The 27,629-nt window shown below is 54.7% G+C and overlaps 4 non-coding genes and 8 pseudogenes across 4 annotated transcripts; all 12 read right to left on the minus strand.

Moving 5' to 3' along the window:
• Positions 1–165: 165 nt before the first annotated feature.
• LOC125368886 lies at positions 166–3,449 on the minus strand. Its single transcript, XR_007214502.1, has one exon. It is a non-coding gene; the product is annotated as a 28S ribosomal RNA (ribosomal RNA).
• A 214-nt stretch (positions 3,450–3,663) lies between these two features.
• On the minus strand, positions 3,664–3,814 carry LOC125368863 (annotated as a pseudogene).
• A 265-nt stretch (positions 3,815–4,079) lies between these two features.
• Positions 4,080–5,839, minus strand: LOC125368859 (annotated as a pseudogene).
• Positions 5,840–10,019: 4,180 nt separating this feature from the next.
• Positions 10,020–10,120, minus strand: LOC125368873 (annotated as a pseudogene).
• A 71-nt stretch (positions 10,121–10,191) lies between these two features.
• LOC125368868 lies at positions 10,192–10,291 on the minus strand (annotated as a pseudogene).
• A 306-nt stretch (positions 10,292–10,597) lies between these two features.
• Positions 10,598–13,901, minus strand: LOC125368883. The gene has a single exon (XR_007214500.1). It is a non-coding gene; the product is annotated as a 28S ribosomal RNA (ribosomal RNA).
• Positions 13,902–14,113: 212 nt separating this feature from the next.
• LOC125368890 lies at positions 14,114–14,265 on the minus strand (annotated as a pseudogene).
• Positions 14,266–20,499: 6,234 nt separating this feature from the next.
• Positions 20,500–20,606, minus strand: LOC125368866 (annotated as a pseudogene).
• A 67-nt stretch (positions 20,607–20,673) lies between these two features.
• LOC125368875 lies at positions 20,674–20,769 on the minus strand. The gene has a single exon (XR_007214492.1). It is a non-coding gene; the product is annotated as a small nucleolar RNA Z103 (small nucleolar RNA).
• Positions 20,770–21,070: 301 nt separating this feature from the next.
• LOC125368888 lies at positions 21,071–24,364 on the minus strand. The gene has a single exon (XR_007214504.1). It is a non-coding gene; the product is annotated as a 28S ribosomal RNA (ribosomal RNA).
• A 216-nt stretch (positions 24,365–24,580) lies between these two features.
• LOC125368862 lies at positions 24,581–24,736 on the minus strand (annotated as a pseudogene).
• A 304-nt stretch (positions 24,737–25,040) lies between these two features.
• On the minus strand, positions 25,041–26,772 carry LOC125368860 (annotated as a pseudogene).
• Positions 26,773–27,629: the final 857 nt, after the last annotated feature.

Here is a 27,629-nt window from a genome sequence, read left to right on the forward strand (position 1 = left end):
GATCACGTTCTCAAGTCCGTGAGTTTGTGGAATTACCTAGGATTTTGGGACTTGGGACTTGGGGATTCTTGGGACTTGGGGATTCTTGGACCTTGGGCGTGGAACCTCGGGGCCGTTTTTAAGAATAAATTGGTTTTGATTTTGCGTGTGGGGAGGAGGGGAGGGGCGAATCGGGCGGCGAAGGGCTGAATCTCGGTGGATGCGTGGCGGCAAGGCCACTCTGCCACTACAATACCCGTCAGCGTATTTAAGTCGTCTGCAAAGGATTCAGTCCATGGCGGTGGAAATTGTAATTCAAAGGCGGCCCGCGCGGCTCGTCCGCCGCGAGGGCTTAGCCAACGACACGTGCCTTTGGGGCCGGAGGCCCTCTGCTGGTCGGCAAGCGGCGGCGGACAACGCGTCGCTTCTGGCGGATTCTGACTTAGAGGCGTTCGGTCATAATCCGAGCGCCACGGTAACCAGCGCCACTGGCTTTTCAACCAAGCGCGATGACCAATTATGCGAATCAGCAGTTCCTCTCGTACTAGGTTGAATTACCATTGCGACACAATCATCGGTAGGGTAAAACTAACTTTGTCTCACGACGGTCTAAACCCGAGCTCCGTTCCCTATTGGTGGGTGAACAATCCAACACTTAGTGAATTCGCTTCACAGTGATAGGAAGAGCTGAGCATGAAGGATCAAAAGCAAGCGTCGCTATGAGCGCTTAGGCTGCCACAAGCCAGTTATCCCTGTGGTAACTTTCCGACACCTCTAGCTTCAAATTCAGAAGGTCTAAAGGATCGATAGGCCCACGCTTTCACGGTTAAGTATTACGTCTGGAAATCAGAATCAAGCGAGCTTTACCCTTTTGTTCCACGAGATTTGTTCTCGTTGAGCTCATCTTAGGACACTGCGTTATCTTTTAACGGATGTACGCCCAGCCAAACTCCCACTGACAATGTCTTGGCGGATCGGCCGCGAAGCGACCTTGGGTCCAAAGAGAGCGTAGCCCGCCCTCCGATCACGGAATAAGTAAAATAACGTTAAAAGTAGTGGTATTTCCGTCGCGGTTAAGGCTCCCACTTATCCTACACCTCTCAAGTCATTTCACAAAGTCGGACTAGAGTCAAGCTCAGCGGGGTCTTCTTTCCCGTGATTCGCCAAGCCCGTTCCACTTGGGCTGTGGTTTGTGGATAGTAGAGCGGGGGCGGTGGGAATCTCGTTAATCCATTCATCGCGTCACTAATTAGATGGCGGGGCATTTGGCTACTATAAGAGAGTCATAGTTACTCCGGCCGTTTACGGCGCTTGGTTGAATTTCTTCACTTTGACATTCGGAGCACTGGGCGGAAATCACATTGCGTGAGCATCCGCGGGAACCATCGCAATGCTTTGTTTTAATTAAGCGGTCGGATTCCCTTGTCCGTGCAGTTCTGAGTCGACTGTTCGACGCCGGGAAGGCCCAGAAGGGCCGTTCCCAGTCCGTCCCCGGCCGACACGCGGCGACCCGCTCTCGCCGCGGGAGCAGCTCGAGCAGTCCGCCGACGGCCGACGGGTTCGGGACTGGGACCCCGGGCCCAGCCCTCAGAGCCAATCCTTTTCCGAGGTTACGGATCCATTTGCCGACTTCCCTTGCCTACATTGTTCCATTGGCCGGAGGCTGTTCACCTTGGAGACTGATGCGGTTATGAGTCACGGCCAAGGCGTGGATGGCACTCGGTCCTCCGGATTTTCATGGGCGGCCGGGGCTGCCGGACACCGTAGCGACGTGCGGTGCTCTTCGGCCGTGGACCCTACCTCCGTGAGTCGTTTCCGGGGTAGGCGGGCATTAAGCGGAAAGATAACTCTTCCGAGGCCCGTGGCGTCTCCGGACTCCTAACGTTGCCGTCGGCCGCCCGTCCGGTTGGGAATTTTAACCCGATTCCCTTTCGAAGTTCGCGCGCTGACGGCTGTCGGACAGGCTTCCCCGTCTCTTAGGATCGACTAACCCATGTGCAAGTCCGTTCACATGGAACCTTTCCCCTCTTGGCCTTCAAAGTTCTCATTTGAATGTTGCTACTACCACCGAGATCGCACGGCGGCCGCTCGCGGGCTCGCGCCCTGGGTTTTGCAGTGACCGCCGCGCCCTCCTACTCATCGGGGCTGGCTCTTGCCCGACGGCCGGGTATAGGTCGCGCGCTTAGCGCCATCCATTTCGGGGCTAGTTGATTCGGCGGGTGAGTTGTTACACACTCCTTAGCGGATTTGACTTCCATGACCACCGTCCTGCTGTCTTGTCGACCAACACCCTTTGTGGGTTCTAGGTTAGCGCGCGGTTGGGCACGTAACCCGGCTTAGGTTCATCCCGCATCGCCAGTTCGCTTACCAAAATGGCCCACTTGGGCTCTCGATTCCGTGGCGGCTCAGCGAAGCGGCCGTGCCGTCCTACCTATTTAAAGTTTGAGAATAGGTGAGGCGTTCGCCCCGATACCTCTAATCATTGGCTTTAGATAGAACTCGTCCGAGCTCCAGCTATCCTGAAACTTCGGAGGAACCGAGCTACTAGGCAGTTCGATTAGTCTTTCGCCCCTATACCCAGAGTCGGACGAGCGATTTGCACGTCGGTGTCGCTGCGGGCCTCCACGAGTTTCCTCTGGCTTCGCCCCGCTCGGGCATAGTTCACCATCTTTGGTCCCGACAGACATGCTCTCACTCGAACCCTTCTCGGAAGATCAAGGTCGGTCGGCGGTGCAACCCGAGGGGATCCCGCCGGTCGGCTTCCTTCGCCTTACGGGTTTACTCGCCCGTTGACTCGCACATGTCGGACTCCTTGGTAGTGTTTCAAGACGGGCCGAGATGGAAACCCGTGGCCGACGCCCGGGCGCGCAGGTGCCGAAGCACGCCGTGACGGCGCGCGCTGCGATCCACAATCGATGCGACGGCATCTCCGTAGGCGTATCAAAAGCCTGGGCTTGGGCCGCCGCTGCAATCCGCGTCGGTCCGCACCCGAGCCGATCGGCGGACCGGCTTTGGCCGTTCCACATCCGGCCGGGGGGCATCGCCGGCCCCATCCGCTTCCCTCCGACAATTTCAAGCACTCTTTGACTCTCTTTTCAAAGTCCTTTTCATCTTTCCCTCGCGGTACTTGTTAGCTGTCGGTCTCTCGCCCGTATTTAGCCTTGGGCGGAATTTACGCCCGTTTGGGCTGCATTCCCAAACAACCCGACTCGTAGACGAGCGCCTCGTGGTGCGACAGGGTCCGAGCACGACAGGGCTCTCACCCTCTCTGGCGCCCCTTCCGGGGGACTTGGGCCCGGTCCGCGCTGAGGGCGCTTCTCCAGACTACAATTCGAGCGCTGAGGGCGCCCGATTCTCAAGCTGGGCTATTCCGGTTAGCTCGCCGTTACTAGGGGAATCTGGTAAGTTTCTTTTCCTCCGGCTTATTGATATGCTTAAACTCAGTGGGTAATCCCTTTGACCTGGGGTCGCAGTTGGAGCATGCCCTTTACGGCAGCATCGGGGTCTCGAGGGTTCCCTCTTGGCGGAGAAGCGCGCACGGCGGTTGGAGAGTCTTACAACCCACCGATTGCCGTGGCGATAGTGGCCGGGGACTCAATTTTAGGCCAACGCATGCACGAGGCGCACGGGAGGCCATAATCCGCCCCCTCTCGATGTAGAAAGGGTTGGGGGCTGACGATTACGTGACACCCAGGCAGGCGTGCCCTCGGTAGAAAGGCTTGAGGCGCAACTTGCGTTCAAAACTCGATGATTCACGGGATTCGCAATTCCACCAAGTATAGCATTTTGCTGCGTTCTTCATCGATGCGAGGCCGAGATATCCGTTCTGAGAGTCGTTATGGTTCTCGAAGAGGCGGCCAGCGTGCTAAGGCGCATCGTTCCGAGGCCTACAGTAGCGTGCTCTTTTCATTTAATTTTCCTTGGCGCGTCCTGCGCCGGGGTTGGTGTCGGCCGACGGCGAGGATGAGGGCAAAGGCCCACCCACCCCTCTCGCCGACATCGGGGAATTTGGGGCATGGCGACCCCGCTCCCCTTGCAATAAACAAACATGTTAGCGGGGTCGTTCTGCGGGGCGGGTTTGACAATGATCCTTAGCGGGTTCACCTCGGAAACCTTATTCGACTTCTCCTTCCTCTAAATGATAAGGTTGAGTGGACTTCTCGCGGCGTCGCCGGCGGCCGCCCACGTCGCCGCGATCCGAACACTTCACCGGACCATTCAATCGGTAGGAGCGGCCGGGCGGTGTGTACAAAGGGCAGGGGCGTAGTCAGCGCGAGCTGATGACTCGCGCTTACTAGGAATTCCTACGTTGAAGACCAACAATTGCAATGATCTATCCCATCCGATGAAATTTCAAAGATTACACGGGCTGTCGGCCGAGGCTATAGACTACGTTGAATACATCGGTGTAGCGCGCGTCGACCCGAACATCTAAGGGCATCACGGACTGTGTGCCTCAAACTTCCTTGGCTAGAAGGCCATAGTCCCTCTAAGAAGGCTGGCGGCGGAGGATACCTCCGCATAGCTAATTAGCGAGGCGAGGTCTACGTTCGTTAACGGAATTAACCGGACAAATCGCTCCACCAGCTAAGAGCGGCCATGCACCACCACCCGTAGAATCAGAAAGAGCTCTCGGTCTGTCAATCCTTACTATGCGGACTGGTAAGTTTCCCGTGTTGAGTCAAATTAAGCGCGGGCTCCACTCCTAGTGGTGCCCTTAGTCAATTCCTTTAAGTTTCGGCCTTGCGACCATACTCCCCGGAACCCAAGACTTTGATTTCTCATAAGGTCGTGAGTCCTAAAAGCAACATCCGGCCGATCCACAGTGGCATACGTTTATAGTTGAGACTAGGACGGTGTCGATGCGTCTTGAGCCCCGACTTTCGTTCTTGATTAATGAAAACATCCTTGGCAAATGCTTTCGCGGTTATTCGTCTTTCATAAATCCAAGAATTTCACCTCTGACTATGAAATCGAATGCCCCGACATCCTGTTAATCATTACTCCAGATCCAGAAGGCCAGCGGAATAGGACCGAAATCCTATGATGTTATCCCATGCTAATGTATACAGGCGTAGGCTTGCTTTGAGCACTCTAATTTCTTCAAAGTAACGGCCGGAGGCTGACCCGGCCAGTTAAGGCCAGGAGCGCATCGCCGGCAGAAGGGACGAGGCGACAGGTGCACACCGCTAGGCGGACCGGTCGACCAACCCAAGGTCAACTACGAGCTTTTAAGCTGCAACAACTTAAATATCGCTATTGGAGCTGGAATTACCGCGGCTGCTGGCACCAGACTTGCCCTCAAGTGGATCCTCGTTAAGGGATTTAGATTGTACTCATTCCAATTACCGGACTCGAAAGGCCGGTATTGTTATTTATTATCACTACCTCCCGTGTGAGTTGGGTAATTTCGCGCTGCGCCTTCCTTGGATGTGGTAGCCGTTTCTCGGGCTCCCTCTCAGGAATCGAACCCTAATTCTCCGTCACCCGTCACCACCATGGTAGGCCTCTATCCTACCATCGAAGTTGATAGGGCGGAAATTTGAATGATGCGTCGCCCGGCGCTAAGGCCGTCGATCCGTCAATTATCATGAATCATCGGAGCAGCGGGCGGAGCCGCGTCGACCTTTATCTAATAAATGCATCCCTTCCAGGAAGTCGGGGTTTGTTGCGTATTAGCTCTAGAATTACTACGGTTATCCGAGTAGCGGATACCATCAAACAAACTATAAGCTGATTTAATGAGCCATTCGCGGTTTCACGGTCTGAATTAGTTCATACTTACACATGCATGGCTTAATCTTTGAGACAAGCATATGACTACTGGCGGGATCAGCCGGGTAGCATTCCTTAGCGACATGTTTGCCCGCACGAAGCCCCAACAATCGACAATGCAATGTGCTTAAGGCTCGAAGCGAGGCGTCCGTCGTTCATATTTAGGAAACAATGGGCTAATGGAGGATGATTTCGCCCTCCGCCCGCATAGCATTCGCATCCGATAGCACGAGCTGACGGTCCATGGGCCACAGCGGTAGAAACGGCATGTTTGGAACACAGATACCGCTACAATGTTCACGCGATGCCCCGAAAGGAGGCACAAGGCGAAATATGGGACGGCAACATCATTGAATTCCACTAGTGTGGGTATGCAACACGGGAACCCGACATTTGCCCACCTTACAAAACATTCACTTGGGCTGAGATTTGAAAGGATGGCGGGGAAGCAATTCGATCGCGAGCACAGGCCTGCCTACCAAACGATCGTGATCGACTCATGCACCACCCGTGCAATGAGCAGCAATTCCAATCAGTGAACTACAGCCCCAACAAGCATGTTATGCCCGTCAAGCATTGCGAAACACCGAATGAAACAGCTGCCCCCATTTGGGTGCGAAGAGTTTAAGGATTACCGAAAGAAGCGTGCATCGTCGGCCGAATCAAGCCCCAACCAAGAAGGGTTTTATAAGCTTCCGTCCCACATAGCTCCAGCAACACAACAATGACATGCCTTTGCAGTGGAACATCCACATCATTTCACCCCAAGGCCTAGAGATCGTCTCCGGCCTCGGCATAAAGATAGCCCACATGCCACCGGTGCCCGTCAAAACATCCAAATTTCCACCAACGGCCCGTGTCCGGCCTCAACAAAAGCACAGACGCCTGCTAGAAATGTATCATCGACCAGATCAAACTCCTCGCAATAGGGGTGCGCATAAGCTTCGGCCACACAAGGTCAGGCAATACAATTGAATGACATGCCCTCTCAGTGCAACATCGCTAATAACACGCCCGAGCTTAGAGATCAGCTCCGGCCTTAACATAAGCATGCGCCCGTGCAAGATTTGCATACGTCGGTGGGATCACGAACTCCGTGCTAAGAACTTTCGCCCACCACCTCAAGCAATACAGCCGAATGACATTGCCCTCGAGTGCAACATCCGATCATTAGCACGTTGGAGCACAGCGCTCATCTCAAGCCTCAACACAAGCACAGGCCCATGCTAGACATGTATCATCGACCGGATCAAACTCCTCGCAACAGGGAATGCGCATAAGCTTCGCCACACAAGGTCGGGCAATACAGTTGAATGACATGCCCTCTCAGTGCAACACCCGCTAATAACACGCCCGAGCTCGGAGATCATCTCCGGCCTTAACATAAGCATGTGCGAGGCAAGATCGCATCGTCGGCGGGATACAAACTCCGTGCAAAGAGCTTCCGTCCACCACCTCGGGCAATACAGTTGAATGACATGCCCTCATAATGCAACATCATCGGCCCTATATGGCGCCCGAGCATGTAGCTCATCTCAAGCCTCAACATAAGCACAAGCCCAGAGCTAGACATGTATCATCGGCCGGATCCAAACTCCTTGCAGCGGGGAGTGCGCGTAAGCTTCTGCGACCGAGGTCGGGCAATACAATTGAATGACATGCCCTCTCGGTGCAACATCGCCTAATAACACGCCCAGGCTTAGAGCTTCTCTCCGGCCTTAACATAAGCATCGCGGGTGCAAGATTTGCATCGTCGGAAGGATCAAAACTACGTGCATAGGACGCCCGACACTGCGGCTCGTCTCTAGCCTCAACACAAGCCACGAGCCCATGCAAGAAATGTATCATCGGCCGGATCCAAACTCCTCGCAGCAGGGAGTGCGCATAAGCTTCTGCGACACGAGCTCAGGCAATACAATTGAATGACATGCCCTCGCGGTGCAACATCGCCTAATAACACGCCCGAGCTCGGAGATCATCTCCGGCCTTAACATAAGCATACGTCCGTGCAAGAGCTGCATACGTCGGCAAGATCGAGCTTGTGTGCCCATGCGAGGCAGATCCAGAATGTGTGCCTCGGCCGAGAGGGACGGCGCCTCATGCGTGGGCATGCTGCAAGGTTGACTATTGCTTGGTTTAGGGCATCTTATGACAATGCATCGCCCACGCGTCGTTGACAACCTATTAGCACGCTCTTGCATGGGGTTGGGCCCCAGCGGCTTTAGTTGGATCTTCCATCCATGTCGGCCTCGCCCTCTACGGCCATCGGCCGCGTAAAATTCCGTCAATTCATATTCGGGCCGCGTCAGTTCCGACTGGGGCTATTATAGGCTACAACACCTCGATGCCTCACTACAGTAAGAAAATAAAGCCCATGTATGCCTAAAGCAAGGCGATGCCCATGCTCCATTTTGAATTTTTAGAAAATGGGCCGGTGGGCCACCGTGTCCGGGAAATTTTAGACATCCGGGACGGGGCGGAGGGGCTGGGGTGTTGCGGGCCAATTCCGTGGATACCGATGCCTATCTTGCAGCCCAGACATGCCCCGTGCCCAGGCTCCCAAGCCCCCAGGGGTGAGGCATCTGCACCCCTAAAGAGGCTAAGAAGCATGTTGAAGTCTGTCGGGAGGAGACATCATATGTTCCACCATCCACCCCCTTAAAAATTCATTTCAAGGAATTTTAATTTGATTTTGCACATATGTTAAGAATAATATAATATACCACCACAAAATTTTAAAAAATTTAGAGCACATTTAGTATATTTTTTATTTTTAAATATTAAAAATTGAAATTCATAAAAATAGAATTGACATCAAAAATCACCATTTTTGTGTAGGGCCATAAAGATATGTCAAAATTATTGGAGTTATCATTGGTACATTTTCTTTAAAAGTGCACGCTCAGCTTGTAAGATATTGGCTTAAATGGCTACTTTGCATGTGGTGGTCGGGCTACGATAGACAACCAAGTAGCAAACTTAGCAATCAATGATCCTCTTGATTTCATAAGAATTTTACAACCTTTTCGGGCTTCCTAGAACATATTGGGGCTGATAGATTGTTAGGAAAGGCTATGGAGGCATCAAATGTGGTGGTGGCGGAGTGCCACATGCAGGCCGAAAACTAGCAAAGAGGTTCACGCGGTGATTTCTCGCCAAAGAGGTTCATAGGCGAGGATTGTTGCCCCGCAGTGGCACGCCCAGCGAACGATGGAGCTGCGAGGATGCGCTGCCAACGGGCCCGCGCCTGCGAGATGCGCTGCCAGCGCGCGCGCTGAGGCTGCGAGGATGCGCTGCCAGCGCGCGCGCTGGGCTGCGAGGATCTGGCTGCGAGGATGCCCTGCCAGCGCGCGCGCTGGGCTGCGAGGATCGCTGCCAGCGGGCCCGCGCTGCGAGATTCTCGCCAACGGGCCCGATGGGCGCGCTGCCTCGGCAATGGCACTCGAGGATTTCTCGCCAACTGGCCCGACGAGCGCGCTGGCTCGCTAGCAGTGGCTGCCTGGCCTGCGAGGATTATCGTCAACGGGCCCGATGGGTCGGCAATTGGGGGCTGGCAGCGCGAGGATTCCTCGCCAAGCTGGCCCGACGAGCGCGTGGCTAGCCGGCGGTGGCTGCAACTGCGAGGATTCTCGCCAACGGGCCCGATGGTATTCGGCAAAGGGGTCGGGCACGCGAGTTCCTCGCCAACTGGGCAGACGGGCGCGCTGGCTCGCCAGCAGTGGCTGCCTGGCGTGCGAGATTCTCGCCAACTGGCCCGATGGGCGCGCTGCCTCGGCAATTGGGGGGGCTGCCACGCGAGGATTCCTCGCCAAGCTGGCCAGACGGGCTCGCTGGCGGTGGCTGCACTGGCGTCGAGGATTCTCGCCACCGGGCCCGATAGGCGCGCTGCCCTCGGCAATGGGGGGGCTGGCAGGCGAGGATTTTATGCCAACGGGCCCGTGCGCAAGGATACCGATTATATCACGGGGCCGATGGGCGCTGGCACGCAAGGATTTCTCGCCTACGGGCCCGTCAGGATTTTCGGCGACGCAGCAGGCGGGCCCGTCAGGATTTTCGGGACGCAGCAGGCGGGCCCGTCAGGATTTTCGGCGGCGCAGCAGGCGGGCCCGTCAGGATTTATCGGCGGCGCAGCACGGGCCCGTCGGGATTTTTCGGCCGGCGCGGTCGGGATTTTAGTGGTTAATCCAATAATTTATCAAAAACCAATGATAAATCCAGCGATAGCGGATACAAATGAATTAAACACAATTTAATTAGAATGGGAGATGGATCGGTTTCACGGCTTGAATTCTCTTTTAATAAATTCAAGAGAAATAAAAGCGCTCGGTTGTTCGTCGATCATACGGGAAATAATCATCACTTCCATCCCATCCCATTTTCTCTTTAACACAATAAAGAAAAACTCTACATAAATAATTTTGGTATGATAAAACAGAAATAGATCAGAAATCTGGCTTGGACTCCCAAAATATATTGAGAGAAAAATCGCTCGGTGTATTCAGCTTCGATCATTTGGGGAAATAATCATCACCTCCCACCTCTATTTCTATCTAATTTACTCAACACTTTGGGGGACTTGCATGCAGAACTGGCTAGAATAGAACTGGGGGACTTGGCTCCCGTGCTGCATAGTGTGGGGGACTTGCATGTAGCACTGGCTATAATAGAACTTAGATGCGTTCTCAAGTCCGCTGAGTTTGTGGAATTACCTAGGATTTTGGGACTTGGGACTTGGGGGATTCTTGGGACTTGGGGGATTCTTGGACCTTGGAGCGTGGAACCTCAGGGCCGTTTTTTTAAGAATAAATTGGTTTTGATTTTGCGTGTGGGGAGGAGGGGAGGGACGAATCGGAGCGACGAAGGGCTGAATCTCAGTGGATCGTGGCAGCAAGGCCACTCTGCCACTTACAATACCCCGTCGCGTATTTAAGTCGTCTGCAAAGGATTCAGTCCATGGCGGTGGAAATTGTAATTCAAAGGCGGCCCGCGCGGCTCGTCCGCCGCGAGGGCTTAGCCAGCGACACGTGCCTTTGGGGCCGGAGGCCCTCTGCTGGTCGGCAAACGGCGGCGGACAACGCGTCGCTTCCGGCGGATTCTGACTTAGAGGCGTTCGGTCATAATCCGAGCGCACGGTAACTTAGCGCCACTGGCTTTTCAACCAAGCGCGATGACCAATTATGCGAATCAGCAGTTCCTCTCGTACTAGGTTGAATTACCATTGCGACACAATCATCGGTGGGGTAAAACTAACTTTGTCTCACGACGGTCTAAACCCGAGCTCCGTTCCCTATTGGTGGGTGAACAATCCAACACTTGGTGAATTCTGCTTCACAGTGATAGGAAGGCCGACATCGAAGGATCAAAAAGCAACGTCGCTATGAGCGCTTAGGCTGCCACAAGCCAGTTATCCCTGTGGTAACTTTCCGACACCTCTAGCTTCAAATTCAGAAGGTCTAAAGGATCGATAGGCCACGCTTTCACGGTTAAGTATTACGTCTTTGGAAATCGGAATCAAGCGAGCTTTTACCCTTTTGTTCCACACGAGATTTGTTCTCGTTGAGCTCATCTTAGGACACTGCGTTATCTTTTAACGGATGTGCAGCCCAGCCAAACTCCCACTTTGACAATGTCTTGGCCGGATCGGCCGCGAAGCGACCTTGGGTCCAAAAGAGGCGTAGCCCGCCTCCGATCACGGAATAAGTAAAATAACGTTAAAAGTAGTGGTATTTCCGTGGCGGTTAAGGCTCCCACTTATCCTACACCTCTCAAGTCATTTCACAAAGTCGGACTAGAGTCAGAGCTCAGCGGGGTCTTCTTTCCCGTGATTCGCCAAGCCCGTTCCACTTGGGCTGTGGTTTGTGGATAGTAGAGCGGGGGCGGTGGGAATCTCGTTAATCCATTCATGCAGCGTCACTAATTAGATGGCGGGGCATTTGGCTACCTTAAGAGAGTCATAGTTACTCCGGCCGTTTACGGCGCTTGGTTGAATTTCTTCCTTTGACATTCGGAGCACTGGGCGGGAAATCACATTGCGTGAGCATCCGCGGGGAACCATCGCAATGCTTTGTTTTAATTAAGCGGTCGGATTCCCTTGTCCGTGCAGTTCTGAGTCGACTGTTCGACGCCGGGAAGGCCCAGAAGGGCCGTTCCCAGTCCGTCCCCGGCCGACACGCGGCGACCCGCTCTCGCCGCGGGAGCAGCTCGAGCAGTCCGCCGACGGCCGACGGGTTCGGGACTGGGACCCCGGGCCCAGCCCTCAGAGCCAATCCTTTTCCGAGATTACGGATCCATTTGCGACTTCCCTTGCCTACATTGTTCCATTGGCCGGAGGCTGTTCACCTTGGAGACTGATGCGGTTATGAGTCACGGCCAAGGCGTGGATGGCACTCGGTCCTCCGGATTTTCATGGGCGGCCGGGGCTGCCGGACACCGTAGCGACGTGCGGTGCTCTTCGGCCGTGGACCCTACCTCCGTGAGTCGTTTCCGGGGTAGGCGGGCATTAAGCGGAAAGATAACTCTTCCGAGGCCCCGTGGCGTCTCCGGACTCCTAACGTTGCCGTCGGCCGCCCGTCCGGTTAGGGAATTTTAACCCGATTCCCTTCCGAAGTTCGCGCGCTGACGCGCTGTCGGACAGGCTTCCCCGTCTCTTAGGATCGACTAACCCATGTGCAAGTCGTTCACATGGAACCTTTCCCTCTTGGCCTTCAAAGTTCTCATTTGAATGTTGCTACTACCACCAAGATCGCACGTGGCGCTCCGCCGGGCTCGCGCCCTGGGTTTTGCAGTGACCGCCGCGCCCTCCTACTCATCGGGGCTGGCTCTTGCCCGACGGCCGAGGTATAGGTCGCGCGCTTAAGCGCCATCCATTTCGGGGCTAGTTGATTCGGCGGGTGAGTTGTTACACACTCCTTAGCGGATTTGACTTCCATGACCACCCGTCCTGCTGTCTTGTCGACCAACACCCTTTGTGGGTTCTAGGTTAGCGCGCGGTTGGGCACGTAACCCGGCTTAGGTTCATCCCGCATCGCCGGTTCGCTTACCAAAAATGGCCCACTTGGAGCTCTCGATTCCGTGGCGGCTCAGCGAAGCGGCCGTGCCGTCCTACCTATTTAAAGTTTGAGAATAGGTCGAGGCGTTCGCCCCGATACCTCTAATCATTGGCTTTACTGAGTAGAACTCGTCCGAGCTCCAGCTATCCTGAAACTTCGGAGGAACCAGCTACTAGGCAGTTCGATTAGTCTTTCGCCCCTATACCCAGAGTCGGACGAGCGATTTGCACGTCGGTGTCGCTGCGGGCCTCCACGAGTTTCCTCTGGCCGCCCCGCTCGGGCATAGTTCACCATCTTTGGTCCCGACAGACATGCTCTCACTCGAACCCTTCTCGGAAGATCAAGGTCGGTCGGCGGTGCAACCCGAGGGGATCCGCCGGTCGGCTTCCTTCGCCTTACGGGTTTACTCGCGCGTTGACTCGCACATGTCGGACTCCTTGGTAGTGTTTCAAGACGGGCCGAGATGGAAACCCGTGGCCGACGCCCGGGCGCGCAGGTGCCGAAGCACGCCGTGACGGCGCGCGCTGCGATCCACAATCGATGCGACGGCATCTCCGCAGGCGTATCAAAAGCCTGGGCTTGGGCCGCCGCTGCAATCCGCGTCGGTCCGCACCCCGAGCCGATCGGCGGACCGGCTTTGGCCGTTCCACATCCGGCCGGGGGGCATCGCCGGCCCCATCCGCTTCCCTCCGACAATTTCAAGCACTCTTTGACTCTCTTTTCAAAGTCCTTTTCATCTTTCCCTCGCGGTACTTGTTGGCTATCGGTCTCTCGCCCGTATTTAGCCTTGGGCGGAATTTACGCCCGTTTGGGCTGCATTCCCAAACAACCCGACTCGTAGACGAGCGCCTACGTGGTGCGACAGGGTCCGGGCACGACAGGGCTCTCACCCTCTCTGGCGCCCCTTCCGGGGGACTTGGGCCCGGTCCGCCGCTGAGGGCGCTTCTCCAGACTACAATTCGAGCGCTGAGGGCGCCCGATTCTCAAGGTGGGCTATTCCGGTTAGCTCGCCGTTACTAGGGGAATCTGGTAAGTTTCTTTTCCTCCGACTTATTGATATGCTTAAACTCAGTGGGTAATCCCTTTGACCTGGGGTCGCAGTTGGAGCATGCCCTTTACGGCAGCATCGGGGTCTCGAGGGTTCCCTCTTGGCAGAAGAGCGCGCACGGCAGTTTGGAGAGTCTTACAACCCACCGTTCGCGTGGCGATAGTGGCCGGGGACTCAATTTTAGGCCAACGCATGCACGAGGCGCACGGGAGGACATAATCCGCCCCCTCTCGGTAGAAAGGGTTGGGGGCTGACGATTACGTGACACCCGAGGCAGGCGTGCCCTCGGCCGAAAGGCTTGAGGCGCAACTTACGTTCAAAAACTCGATGATTCACGGGATTCGCAATTCCACCAAGTATAGCATTTTGCTGCGTTCTTCATCGATGCGAGCCGAGATATCCGTTCTTAGAGTCGTTATGGTTCTCGAAGAGGCGGCCAGCGTGCCTAAGGCGCATCGTTCCGAGGCCTACAGTAGGCGTGCTCTTTTCATTTAATTTTCCTTGGCGCGTCCTGCGCCGGGGTTGGTGTACGGCCGACGGCGAGGCTGAGGGCAAGGCCCACCCACCCCTCTCGCCGACATCGGGGAATTTGGGGCATGGCGACCCCGCTCCCCTTGCAATAAGCAAACATGTTAGCGGGGTCGTTCTGCGGGGCGGGTTTGACAATGATCCTTAGCGGGTTCACCTCGGAAACCTTATTCGACTTCTCCTTCCTCTAAATGATAAGGTTAGGTGGACTTCTCGCGGCGTGGCCGGCGGAAACCGCCCACGTCGCCGCGATCCGAACACTTCACCGGACCATTCAATCGGTGGGAGGCGGCCAGGCGGTGTGTACAAAGGCGGGGGCGTAGTCAGCGCGAGCTGATGACTCGCGCTTACTAGGAATTCCTACGTTGAAGACCAACAATTGCAATGATCTATCCCATCCGATGAAATTTCAAAGATTACACGGGCTGTCGGCCGAGGCTATAGACTACGTTGAATACATCGGTGTAGCGCGCGTCGACCCGAACATCTAAGGGCATCACGGACTGTGTGCCTCAAACTTCCTTGGCTAGAAGGCCATAGTCCCTCTAAGAAGGCTGGCGGCGGAGGATACCTCCGCATAGCTAATTAGCGAGGCGAGGTCTACGTTCGTTAACGGAATTAACCGGACAAATCGCTCCACCAGCTAAGAGCGGCCATGCACCACCACCCGTAGAATCAGAAAGAGCTCTCGGTCTGTCAATCCTTACTATGCGGACTGGTAAGTTTCCCGTGTTGAGTCAAATTAAGCCGCGGGCTCCACTCCTAGTGGTGCCCTTAGTCAATTCCTTTAAGTTTCGGCCTTGCGACCATACTCCCCGGAACCCAAGACTTTGATTTCTCATAAGGTGCGTGAGTCTAAAAGCAACATCCGGCCGATCCACAGTGGCATCGTTTATAGTTGAGACTAGGACGGTGTCGATGCGTCTTGAGCCCCGACTTTCGTTCTTGATTAATGAAAACATCCTTGGCAAATGCTTTCGCGGTTATTGCGTCTTTCATAAATCCAAGAATTTCACCTCTGACTATGAAATCGAATGCCCCGACATCCTGTTAATCATTACTCCAGATCCAGAAGGCCAGCGGAATAGGACCGAAATCCTATGATGTTATCCCATGCTAATGTATACAGGCGTAGGCTTGCTTTGAGCACTCTAATTTCTTCAAAGTAACGGCCGGAGGCTGACCCGGCCAGTTAAGGCCAGGAGCGCATCGCCCGGCAGAAGGGACGAGGCGACAGGTGCACACCGCTAGGCGGACCGGTCGACCAACCCAAGGTCAACTACGAGCTTTTAGCTGCAACAACTTAAATATCGCTATTGGAGCTGGAATTACCGCGGCTGCTGGCACCGGACTTGCCCTCAAGTGGATCCTCGTTAAGGGATTTAGATTGTACTCATTCCAATTACCGGACTCGAAAGGCCGGTATTGTTATTTATTATCACTACCTCCCGTGTGAGTTGGGTAATTTCGCGCTGCTGCCTTCCTTGGATGTGGTAGCGTTTCTCGGGCTCCCTCTCAGGAATCGAACCCTAATTCTCCGTCACCCGTCACCACCATGGTAGGCCTCTATCCTACCATCGAAGTTGATAGGGCGGAAATTTGAATGATGCGTCGGCCGGCGCTAAGGCCGTCGCGATCCGTCGAGTTATCATGAATCATCGGAGCAGCGGGCGGAGCCGCGTCGACCTTTATCTAATAAATGCATCCCTTCCAGGAAGTCGGGGTTTGTTGCGTATTAGCTCTAGAATTACTACGGTTATCCGAGTAGCGGATACCATCAAACAAACTATAAGCTGATTTAATGGGCCATTCGCGGTTTCACGGTCTGAATTAGTTCATACTTACACATGCATGGCTTAATCTTTGAGACAAGCATATGACTACTGGCGGGATCAGCCGGGTAGCATTCCTTAGCGACATGTTTGCCCGCACGAAGCCCCAACAATCGACAATGCAATGTGCTTAAGGCTCGAAGCGAGGCGTCCGTCGTTCATATTTAGGAAACAATGGGCTAATGGAGGATGATTTCGCCCTCCGCCCGCGTAGCATTCGCATCCGATAGCACGAGCTGACGGTCCATGGGCCACAGCGGTAGAAACGGCATGTTTGGAACACAGATACCGCTACAATGTTCACGCGATGCCCCGAAAGGAGGCACAAGGCGAAATATGGGACGGCAACATCATTGAATTCCACTAGTGTGGGTATGCAACACGGGAACCCGACATTTGCCCACCTTACAAAACATTCACTTGGGCTGAGATTTGAAAGGATGGCGGGGAAGCAATTCGATCGCGAGCACAGGCCTGCCTACCCAAGCGATCGTGATCGACTCATGCACCACCCGTACAGTGAGCAACAATTCCAATCAGTGAACTACAGCCCCAACAAGCATGTTATGCCCGTCAAGCGTGCCGAAACACCGAATGAAACAGCTGCCCCCATTTGGGTGCGAAGAGTTTAAGGATTACCGAAAGAAGCGTGCATCGTCGGCCGAATCAAGCCCCAACCAAGAAGGGTTTTATAAGCTTAGTCCCATAGCTCCAGTAACACAGCTTAATGACATGCCTTTGCAGTGGAACATCCACATCATTTCACCCCAAGGCCTAGAGATCGTCTCCGACCTCGGCATAAAGATAGCCCACATGCCACCGGTGCCCGTCAAAACATCCAAATTTCCACCAACGGCCCGTGTCCGGCCTCAACAAAAGCACAGACGCCTGCTAGAAATGTATCATCGACCAGATCAAACTCCTCGCAATAGGGGTGCGCATAAGCTTCGGCCACACAAGGTCAGGCAATACAATTGAATGACATGCCCTCTCAGTGCAACATCCGCTAATAACACGCCCGAGCTTAGAGATCAGCTCCGGCCTTAACATAAGCATGCGCCCGTGCAAGATTTGCATACGTCGGTGGGATCACGAACTCCGTGCTAAGAACTTTCGCCCACCACCTCAAGCAATACAGCCGAATGACATTGCCCTCGAGGTGCAACATCCGATCATTAGCACGTTGGAGCACAGCGCTCATCTCAAGCCTCAACACAAGCACAGGCCCATGCTAGACATGTATCATCGACCGGATCAAACTCCTCGCAACAGGGAATGCGCATAAGCTTCGCCACACAAGGTCGGGCAATACAGTTGAATGACATGCCCTCTCAGTGCAACACCCGCTAATAACACGCCCGAGCTCGGAGATCATCTCCGGCCTTAACATAAGCATGTGCGAGCAAGATCGCATCGTCGGCGGGATACAAACTCCGTGCAAGAGCTTAGTCCACCACCTCGGGCAATACAGTTGAATGACATGCCCTCATAATGCAACATCATCGAGCCCTATATGGCGGCCGGGCATGTAGCTCATCTCAAGCCTCAGCATAAGCACAAGCCCAGAGCTAGACATGTATCATCGGCCGGATCCAAACTCCTTGCAGCGGGGAGTCGCATAAGCTTCTGCGACCGCGAGGTCGGGCAATACAATTGAATGACATGCCCTCTCGGTGCAACATCGCCTAATAACACGCCCAGGCTTAGAGCTTCTCTCCGGCCTTAACATAAGCATCGCGGGTGCAAGATTTGCATCGTCGGAAGGATCAAAACTACGATGCATAGGACGCCCGACACTGCGGCTCGTCTCTAGCCTCAACACAAGCCACGAGCCCATGCAAGAAATGTATCATCGGCCGGATCCAAACTCCTACGCAGCGGGGAGTCGCATAAGCTTCTGCGACCGAGCTCGGGCAATACAATTGAATGACATGCCCTCGCGGTGCAACATCGCCTAATAACACGCCCGAGCTCGGAGATCATCTCCGGCCTTAACATAAGCATACGTCCGTGCAAGAGCTGCATACGTCGGCAAGATCGAGCTTGTGTGCCCATGCGAGGCAGATCCAAGAATGTGTGCCTCGGCCAGAAGGGGCGGCGCCTCATGCGTGGGCATCTGCAAGATTGACTATTGCTTGGTTTAGGGCATCTTATGACAATGCATCGCCCATGCCGTCGTTGACAACCTATTAGCACGCTCTTGCATGGGGTTGGGCCCCAGCGGCTTTAGTTGGATCTTCCATCCATGTCTACGGCCCTCGCCCTCTACGGCCATCACGGCCGCGTAAAATTCCGTCAATTCATATTCGGGCCGCGTCGGTTCCGACTGGGGCTATTATAGGCTACAACACCTCGATGCCTCACTACAGTAAGAAAATAAAGCCCATGTATGCCTAAAGCAAGGCGATGCCCATGCTCCATTTTGAATTTTTAGAAAATGGGCCGGTGGGCCACCGTGTCCGGAAATTTTAGACATCCGGGACGGGGCGGAGGGGGCTGGGGTGTTGCGGGCCAATTCCGTGGATACGATGCCTATCTTGCAGCCCAGACATGCCCCGTGCCCAGGCTCCCCGGCCCCAGGGGTGAGGCATCTGCACCCCTAAAGAGGCTAAGAAGCATGTTGAAGTCTGTCGGGAGGAGACATCATATGTTCCACCATCCACCCCCATAAAAATTCATTTCAAGGAATTTTAATTTGATTTTGCACATATGTTAAGAATAATATAATATACCACCACAAAATTTTAAAAAATTTAGAGCACATTTAGTATATTTTTTATTTTTAAATATTAAAAATTGAAATTCATAAAAATAGAATTGACATCAAAAATCACCATTTTTGTGTAGGGCCATAAAGATATGTCAAAATTATTGGAGTTATCATTGGTACATTTTCTTTAAAAGTGCACGCTCAGCTTGTAAGATATTGGCTTAAATGGCTACTTTGCATGTGGTGGTCGGGCTACGATAGACAACCAAGTAGCAAACTTAGCAATCAATGATCCTCTTGATTTCATAAGAATTTTACAACCTTTTCGGGCTTCCTAGAACATATTGGGGCTGATAGATTGTTAGGAAAAGGCTATGGAGGCATCAAATGTGGTGGTGGCGGAGTGCCACATGCAGGCCGAAAACTAGCAAAGAGGTTCACGCGGTGATTTCTCGCCAAAGAGGTTCATAGGCGAGGATTGTTGCCCCGCAGTGGCACGCCCAGCGAACGATGGAGCTGCGAGGATGCGCTGCCAACGGGCCCGCGCCTGCGAGATGCGCTGCCAGCGCGCGCGCTGAGGCTGCGAGGATCTGCCAGCGCGCGCGCTGGCTGCGAGGATGCGCTGCCAGCGCGCGCGCTGGCTGCGAGGATGCCCTGCCAGCGCGCGCGCTGGGCTGCGAGGATCGCTGCCAACGGGCCCGCGCTGCGAGATTCTCGCCAACGGGCCCGATGGGCGCGCTGCCTCGGCAATGGCGAGTTTCTCGCCAACTGGCCCGACGGGCGCGCTGGCTCGCCAGCAGTGGCTGCCTGGCCTGCGAGGATTATCGTCAACGGGCCCGATGGGTCGGCAATTGGGGGCTGGCAGCGCGAGGATTCCTCGCCAAGCTGGCCCGACGGGCGCGCTGGCTAGCCGGCGGTGGCTGCCTGGCCTGCGAGGATTCTCGCCAACGGGCCCGATGGGCGCGCTTATTCGGCAAAGGGGTCGGGCACGCGAGTTCCTCGCCAACTGGGCGGGCGCGCTGGCTCGCCAGCAGTGGCTGCCTGGCGTGCGAGATTCTCGCCAACTGGCCCGATGGGCGCGCTGCCTCGGCAATTGGGGGGGCTGCCAGCGCGAGGATTCCTCGCCAAGCTGGCCAGACGGGCTCGCTGGCGGTGGGCTGCACTGGCGTCGAGGATTCTCGCCACCGGGCCCGATAGGCGCGCTGCCCTCGGCAGTGGGGGGGCTGGCAGGCGAGGATTTTATGCCAGCAGGCCGTGCGCAAGGATACCGATTATATCACGGGGCCGATGGGCGCTGGCACGCAAGGATTTCTCGCCTACGGGCCCGTCAGGATTTTTCGGCGACGCAGCAGGCGGGCCCGTCAGGATTTTCGGGACGCAGCAGGCGGGCCCGTCAGGATTTTCGGCGGCGCGCAGGCGGGCCCGTCAGGATTTATCGGCGGCGCAGCACGGGCCCGTCAGGATTTTTCGGCGGCGCGGTCAGGATTTTAGTGGTTAATCCAATAATTTATCAAAACCAATGATAAATCCGCGATAGCGGATACAAATGAATTAAACACAATTTAATTAGAATGGGAGATGGATCAGTTTCCTGGCTTGAATTCTCTTTTAATAAATTCAAAGAGAAATAAAAACGCTCAGTTTGTTCAGCGTCGATCATCTGGGGAAATAATCATCACTTCCATCCCATCCATTTCTCTTTAACACAGTAAGAAAAACTCTACATAAATAATTTTGGTATGATAAAGCGAAATAGATCGGAAATCGGCTTGGACTCCCAGAAATATATTGGGAAAAATCGCTCGGTGTATTCGACCCGATCATTTGGGAAATAATCATCACCTCCACCTCTATTTCTATCTAATTTACTCAGCACTTTGGGGGACTTGCATGCAGAGCTGGCTAGAATAGAGGCGGGGGACTTGGCTCCCGTCTTTGCATAGTGTGGGGGACTTGCATGTAGCGGCTATAATAGAACTTAGATCACGTTCTCAAGTCCATTTGAGTTTGTGGAATTACCTAGGATTTTGGGACTTGGGACTTGGGGGATTCTTGGGACTTGGGGATTCTTGGACCTTGGGCGTGGAACCTCGGGGCCGTTTTTAAGAATAAATTGGTTTTGATTTTGCGTGTGGGGAGGAGGGGAGGGGCGAATCGGGCGGCGAAGGGCTGAATCTCGGTGGATGCGTGGCGGCAAGGCCACTCTGCCACTACAATACCCGTCAGCGTATTTAAGTCGTCTGCAAAGTTCAGTCCATGGCGGTGGAAATTGTAATTCAAAGGCGGCCCGCGCGGCTCGTCCGCCGCGAGGGCTTAGCCAACGACACGTGCCTTTGGGGCGGAGGCCCTCTGCTGGTCGGCAAACGGCGGCGGACAACGCGTCGCTTCTGGCGGATTCTGACTTAGAGGCGTTCGGTCATAATCCGAGCGCACGGTAACCAGCGCCACTGGCTTTTCAACCAAGCGCGATGACCAATTATGCGAATCAGCAGTTCCTCTCGTACTAGGTTGAATTACCATTGCGACACAATCATGGGTAGGGTAAAACTAACTTTGTCTCACGACGGTCTAAACCCGAGCTCCGTTCCCTATTGGTGGGTGAACAATCCAACACTTGGTGAATTCTGCTTCACAGTGATAGGAAGAGCCGAGCATGAAGGATCAAAAAGCAACGTCGCTATGAGCGCTTAGGCTGCCACAAGCCAGTTATCCCTGTGGTAACTTTCCGACACCTCTAGCTTCAAATTCAGAAGGTCTAAAGGATCGATAGGCCACGCTTTCACGGTTACGTATTCGTCTGGAAATCGGAATCAAGCGAGCTTTTACCCTTTTGTTCCACGAGATTTACATTCTACGTTGGGCTCATCTTAGGACACTGCGTTATCTTTTAACGGATGTACGCCCAGCCAAACTCCCACCTGACAATGTCTTGGCCGGATCGGCCGCGAAGCGACCTTGGGTCCAAAAGAGGCGTAGCCCGCCTCCGATCACGGAATAAGTAAAATAACGTTAAAAGTAGTGGTATTTCAAAGTGGCGGTTAAGGCTCCCACTTATCCTACACCTCTCAAGTCATTTCACAAAGTCGGACTAGAGTCAAGCTCAGCGGGGTCTTCTTTCCCGTGATTCGCCAAGCCCGTTCCACTTGGGCTGTGGTTTATTTGGATAGTAGAGCGGGGGCGGTGGGAATCTCGTTAATCCATTCATACGCGTCACTAATTAGATGGCGGGGCATTTGGCTACTGTAAGAGAGTCATAGTTACTCCGGCCGTTTACGGCGCTTGGTTGAATTTCTTCCTTTGACATTCGGAGCACTGGGCGGAAATCACATTGCGTGAGCATCCGCGGGGAACCATCGCAATGCTTTGTTTTAATTAAGCGGTCGGATTCCCTTGTCCGTGCAGTTCTGAGTCGACTGTTGACGCCGGGAAGGCCCCGAAGAGGCCGTTCCAGTCCGAATCCCCGGCCGAACCGCGGCGACCCGCTCTCGCCGCGGGAGCAGCTCGAGCAGTCCGGCCGACGGCCGACGGGTTCGGGACTGGGACCCCAGGCCCAGCCCTCAGAGCCAATCCTTTTCCGAGGTTACGGATCCATTTGCGACTTCCCTTGCCTACATTGTTCCATTGGCCGGAGGCTGTTCACCTTGGAGACTGATGCGGTTATGAGTCACGGCCAAGGCGTGGATGGCACTCGGTCCTCCGGATTTTCATGGGCGGCCGGGGCTGCCGGACACCGTAGCGACGTGCGGTGCTCTTCGGCCGTGGACCCTACCTCCGTGAGTCGTTTCCGGGGTAGGCGGGCATTAAGCGGAAAGATAACTCTTCCGAGGCCCCGCCGGCGTCTCCGGACTCCTAACGTTGCCGTCGGCCGCCCGTCCGGTTAGGGAATTTTAACCCGATTCCCTTTAGAAGTTCGCGCGCTGACGCTGTCGGACAGGCTTCCCCGTCTCTTAGGATCGACTAACCCATGTGCAAGTCCGTTCACATGGAACCTTTCCCTCTTGGCCTTCAAAGTTCTCATTTGAATGTTGCTACTACCACCAAGATCGCACGTGGCCGCTCCGCCGGGCTCGCGCCCTGGGTTTTGCAGTGACCGCCGCGCCCTCCTACTCATCGGGGCTGGCTCTTGCCCGTGGCCGAGGTATAGGTCGCGCGCTTAGCGCCATCCATTTCGGGGCTAGTTGATTGGCCGGGTGAGTTGTTACACACTCCTTAGCGGATTTGACTTCCATGACCACCGTCCTGCTGTCTTGTCGACCAACACCCTTTGTGGGTTCTAGGTTAGCGCGCGGTTGGGCACGTAACCCGGCTTAGGTTCATCCCGCATCGCCAGTTCGCTTACCAAAATGGCCCACTTGGGCTCTCGATTCCGTGGCGGCTCAGCGAAGCGGCCGTGCCGTCCTACCTATTTAAAGTTTGAGAATAGGTCGAGGGGCGTTCGCCCCGATACCTCTAATCATTGGCTTTACGAGTAGAACTCGTCCGAGCTCCGAGCTATCCTGAAACTTCGGAGGAACCAGCTACTAGGCAGTTGATTAGTCTTTCGCCCCTATACCCAGAGTCGGACGAGCGATTTGCACGTCGGTGTCGCTGCGGGCCTCCACGAGTTTCCTCTGGCCGCCCCGCTCGGGCATAGTTCACCATCTTTGGTCCGACAGACATGCTCTCACTCGAACCCTTCTCGGAAGATCAAGGTCGGTCGGCGGTGCAACCCGAGGGGATCCGCCGGTCGGCTTCCATACGCCTTACGGGTTTACTCGCCCGTTGACTCGCACACATGTCGGACTCCTTGGTAGTGTTTCAAGACGGGCCGAATGGAAACCCGTGGCCGACGCCCGGGCGCGCAGGTGCCGAAGCACGCCGTGACGGCGCGCGCTGCGATCCACAATCGATGCGACGGCATCTCCGCAGGCGTATCAAAAGCCTGGGCTTGGGCCGCCGCTGCAATCCGCGTCGGTCCGCACCCGAGCCGATCGGCGGACCGGCTTTGGCCGTTCCACATCCGGCCGGGGGGCATGGCGGCCCATCCGCTTCCCTCCAGAGCAATTTCAAGCACTCTTTGACTCTCTTTTCAAAGTCCTTTTCATCTTTCCCTCGCGGTACTTGTTAGCTGTCGGTCTCTCGCCCGTATTTAGCCTTGGGCGGAATTTACGCCCGTTTGGTGCATTCCCAAACAACCCGACTCGTAGACGAGCGCCTCGTGGTGCGACAGGGTCCGGGCACGACAGGGCTCTCACCCTCTCTGGCGCCCCTTCCGGGGGACTTGGGCCCGGTCCGCGCTGAGGGCGCTTCTCCAGACTACAATTCGAGCGCTGAGGCGCCCGATTCTCAAGGCTGGGCTATTCCGGTTAAGCTCGCCCGTTACTAGGGGAATCTGGTAAGTTTCTTTTCCTCCGGCTTATTGATATGCTTAAACTCAGTGGGTAATCCCTTTGACCTGGGGTCGCAGTTGGAGCATGCCCTTCTGGCGGCATCGGGGTCTCGAGGGTTCCCTCTTGGCAGAAGAGCGCGCACGGCGGTTCAGAGAGTCTTACAACCCACCGATTGCGCGTGGCGATAGTGGCCGGGGACTCAATTTTAGGCCAACGCATGCACGAGGCGCACGGGAGGCCATAATCCGCCCCCTCTCGATGTATCGAAAGGGTTGGGGGCGACGATTGCGTGACACCCAGGCAGGCGTGCCCTCGGCCGAAAGGCTTAAGGCGCAACTTACGTTCAAAAACTTCGATGATTCACGGGATTCGCAATTCCACCAAGTACTCGCATTTTGCTGCGTTCTTCATCGATCACGAGGCCGAGATATCCGTTCTGCCGAGTCGTTATGGTTCTCGAAGAGAGGCGGCCAGCGTGCCTAAGGCGCATCGTTCCGAGGCCTACAGTAGCGTGCTCTTTTCATTTAATTTTCCTTGGCGCGTCCTGCGCCGGGGTTGGTGTACGGCCGACGGCGAGGCTGAGGGCAAAGGCCCACCCACCCCTCTCGCCGACATCGGGGAATTTGGGGCATGGCGACCCCGCTCCCCTTGCAATAAACAAACATGTTAGCGGGGTCGTTCTGCGGGGCAGGTTTGACAATGATCCTTAGCGGGTTCACCTACGGAAACCTTATTCGACTTCTCCTTCCTCTAAATGATAAGGTTAGGTGGACTTCTCGCGGCGTGGCCGGCGGAAACCGCCCGTCGCCGCGATCCGAACACTTCACCGGACCATTCAATCGGTGGGAGGCGGCCAGGCGGTGTGTACAAAGGCGGGGGCGTAGTCAACGCGAGCTGATGACTCGCGCTTACTAGGAATTCCTACGTTGAAGACCAACAATTGCAATGATCTATCCCATCCGATGAAATTTCAAAGATTACACGGGCTGTCGGCCGAGGCTATAGACTACGTTGAATACATCGGTGTAGCGCGCGTCGACCCGAACATCTAAGGGCATCACGGACTGTTATTGCCTCAAACTTCCTTGGCTAGAAGGCCATAGTCCCTCTAAGAAGGCTGGCGGCGGAGGATACCTCCGCATAGCTAATTAGCGGTGAGGTCTACGTTCGTTAACGGAATTAACCGGACAAATCGCTCCACCAGCTAAGAGCGGCCATGCACCACCACCCGTAGAATCAGAAAGAGCTCTCGGTCTGTCAATCCTTACTATGCGGACTGGTAAGTTTCCCGTGTTGAGTCAAATTAAGCCGCGGGCTCCACTCCTAGTGGTGCCCTTAGTCAATTCCTTTAAGTTTCGGCCTTGCGACCATACTCCCCGGAACCCAAGACTTTGATTTCTCATAAGATGCGTGAGTCTAAAAGCAACATCCGGCCGATCCACAGTGGCATCGTTTATAGTTGAGACTAGGGCGGTGTCGATGCGTCTTGAGCCCCGACTTTCGTTCTTGATTAATGAAAACATCCTTGGCAAATGCTTTCGCGGTTATTGCGTCTTTCATAAATCCAAGAATTTCACCTCTGACTATGAAATCGAATGCCCCGACATCCTGTTAATCATTACTCCGATCCAGAAGGCCAGCGGAATAGGACCGAAATCCTATGATGTTATCCCATGCTAATGTATACGGGCGTAGGCTTGCTTTGAGCACTCTAATTTCTTCAAAGTAACGGCCGGAGGCTGACCCGGCCAGTTAAGGCCAGGAGCGCATCGCCCGGCAGAAGGGACGAGGCGACAGGTGCACACCGCTAGGCGGACCGGTCGACCAACCCAAGGTCAACTACGAGCTTTTAAGCTGCAACAACTTAAATATCGCTATTGGAGCTGGAATTACCGCGGCTGCTGGCACCAGACTTGCCCTCAAGTGGATCCTCGTTAAAGGGATTTAGATTGTACTCATTCCAATTACCGGACTCGAAAGGCCGGTATTGTTATTTATTATCACTACCTCCCGTGTGAGTTGGGTAATTTCGCGCTGCTGCCTTCCTTGGATGTGGTAGCGTTTCTCGGGCTCCCTCTCAGGAATCGAACCCTAATTCTCCGTCACCCGTCCACCACCATGGTAGGCCTCTATCCTACCATCGAAGTTGATAGGGCGGAAATTTGAATGATGCGTCGGCCGGCGCTAAGGCCGTCGCGATCCGTCAGTTATCATGAATCATCGGAGCAGCGGGCGGAGCCGCGTCGACCTTTATCTAATAAATGCATCCCTTCCAGGAAGTCGGGGTTTGTTGCGTATTAGCTCTAGAATTACTACGGTTATCCGAGTAGCGGATACCATCGAACAAACTATAAGCTGATTTAATGGGCCATTCGCGGTTTCACGGTCTGAATTAGTTCATACTTACACATGCATGGCTTAATCTTTGAGACAAGCATATGACTACTGGCGGGATCAGCCGGGTAGCATTCCTTAGCGACATGTTTGCCCGCACGAAGCCCCGACAATCGACAATGCAATGTGCTTAAGGCTCGAAGCGAGAGCGTCCGTCGTTCATATTTAGGAAACAATGGGCTAATGGAGGATGATTTCGCCCTCCGCCCGCGTAGCATTCGCATCCGATAGCACGAGCTGACGGTCCATGGGCCACAGCGGTAGAAACGGCATGTTTGGAACACAGATACCGCTACAATGTTCACGCGATGCCCCGAAGGAGGCACAAGGCGAAATATGGGACGGCAACATCATTGAATTCCACTAGTGTGGGTATGCAACACGGGAACCCGACATTTGCCCACCTTACAAAACATTCACTTGGGCTGGGAATTTGAAAGGATGGCGGGAAGCAATTCGATCGCGAGCACAGGCCTGCCTACCCAAACGATCGTGATCGACTCATGCACCACCCGTACAGTGAGCAACAATTCCAATCAGTGAACTACAGCCCCAACAAGCATGTTATGCCCGTCAAGCGTGCCGAAACACCGAATGAAACAGCTGCCCCCATTTGGGTGCGAAGAGTTTAAGGATTCACAGAAGAAGCGTGCATCGTCGGCCGAGATCAAGCCCCGACCAAGAAGGGTTTTATAAGCTTAGTCCCATAGCTCCAGTAGCACAGCTTAATGACATGCCTTTGCAGTGGAACATCCACATCATTTCACCCCAAGGCCTAGAGATCGTCTCCGGCCTCGGCATAAAGATAGCCCACATGCCACCGGTGCCCGTCGAAAACATCCAAATTTCCACCAACGGCCCGTGTCCGGCCTCAACAAAAGCACAGACGCCTGCTAGAAATGTATCATCGACCAGATCAAACTCCTCGCAATAGGGGTGCGCATA

This window comes from Ricinus communis, unplaced genomic scaffold, assembly GCF_019578655.1.
Source record: "Ricinus communis isolate WT05 ecotype wild-type unplaced genomic scaffold, ASM1957865v1 Ctg21, whole genome shotgun sequence".
Lineage (NCBI taxonomy): Eukaryota > Viridiplantae > Streptophyta > Magnoliopsida > Malpighiales > Euphorbiaceae > Ricinus > Ricinus communis.